This window comes from Eubalaena glacialis, chromosome 8, assembly GCF_028564815.1.
Source record: "Eubalaena glacialis isolate mEubGla1 chromosome 8, mEubGla1.1.hap2.+ XY, whole genome shotgun sequence".
Taxonomy (NCBI): Eukaryota; Metazoa; Chordata; class Mammalia; order Artiodactyla; family Balaenidae; genus Eubalaena; species Eubalaena glacialis.
This window is the reverse complement of record NC_083723.1, coordinates 122,489,258-122,490,850: the sequence shown is the minus strand read 5'-3', so window position 1 is coordinate 122,490,850 and position 1,593 is coordinate 122,489,258. Positions and strand designations below refer to the sequence as shown.

At 44.7% G+C, this 1,593-nt stretch overlaps 1 non-coding gene across 1 annotated transcript; it reads right to left on the bottom strand.

The window, feature by feature from the left end:
* Positions 1–201: 201 nt before the first annotated feature.
* TRNAC-GCA (transfer RNA cysteine (anticodon GCA)) lies at positions 202–273 on the bottom strand. Its single transcript has one exon. It is a non-coding gene; the product is annotated as a tRNA-Cys (tRNA).
* Positions 274–1,593: the final 1,320 nt, after the last annotated feature.

Sequence of the window (1,593 nt, the reverse complement as noted above, 5' to 3'; positions counted from 1 at the left end):
ATTGGTCTGGGGTGAGGCCTGGGAAATGGCATGTTTATAGACTTTTCATGTGATTCTAATTTATATTTAGAGTTAAGAACTGCCAACTACCATAGTAAAGTTTCACCATTTGCTGGTTCTAGAAAAAAAGTCTTTATGTTGATGTCTAATGGGGAAGAAGAAGTTGAAATGCAGCACCAAAGGTAAAAGTTAAGAATAAGTAGGGGGCACCCAGATTTGAACTGGGGACCTCTTGATCTGCAGTCAAATGCTCTACCCCTGAGCTACACCCCCTTCTGCTATGGTGTGACTTAATTAATATCTTTCATCTGTCTAGCCACACCCAGACTCCGTGTAAACCTATGAGTTGCCACTTCAGGATGGCCCTCTCTTGGGAACTGCCAGGCCTACTGCAGTGAAAACTCATCAACCTGCCACAGAAAAAGCAACAGTCTCTCTCCTCAAAAACCCAACAGCCTATGTCCCCCCTCCCACCCACTCCCTCCCCAGCCCACAGCCCCAGTGTGTGGGCAGCAGCCTGGAGAAGCATTGACATTGGCTATAGAATGGCCTTCAGAGTCGGATGCCTGTACCCATCATGGTGGGCACCTAAAAAACAGAAACTCAAGGTGATTGAGGTGTCTGTCCAAACCCACCTAATGAAGGCCTGACCCTCATAGGTTAACATTCAGTTCAGAGTGCTTTCTACTAAACTATAGTCTAGGACACAAATGACCCTCCCAACCGCCATGTCTTCAGTTAATATAGATGGAGAATCATGGAGAATGACCCACTCCTAGAAACAGTCAGAATTAGGTGGCTAAGTAGACTTAGGAATCCCCCAAATCATTAATGGACCTAAGCTAACATAATTCAAGGACCAAACAATGCTGATGGAGAAGAACCACATTCTACCCAGAGGCTCTCTGATCTGTGGACAAAGCCCTATCCCACCTGGATGATGAGCTTACTTTGATCGGCACCTTCCATCTCCACAGCCACGCCAAGGCCCTGCTTCTGCTGTTGTCACGGGAGCTGGTAAGCTTTCTCTCCTGCAAACTCTCTCTGCTGCCTTCTGGAATCTCTCCCTCTTACCCCCCAGCTTCCCCCTTGGGGCCTTAGCTGCCCAGCAGCCACTTCCCCTCCTCTCCTGGCCAAGAAGCTGGGGAAACACTGATTTCTACACTGATTCCTACCATGATGCTAAAGTCCTCTGGATTTCTCTTGTCAACAGTATACAGCCGAGAAGCTTCCACATATATCAGCTTATTATACATCAAACCTTGGGGACCAGCATCTCATTATCTCCATTTCACAGATGGGTAGACTGAGGCCCAGAGAAGCTCAACTTCTTGCCCAAGATCCCCTGCATATATATATGCATATACATAATATTATATATAATAATATAATAACAATAATATAATATTATTATTAATATATATTATTCTATATGCATTAGAAACTCTACATTGAATTTTACTGATATTCAGGAAAGAGAAGTTGCAACACTCCATGACCCCTTAGCCTCAGGCAGAGAAGCCAGAGTGTGTGACTTAAAGGAAATTCCAAAAACTCTCTGAGCCTCAGTTTCTTATCTGTAAATTGGGGGAA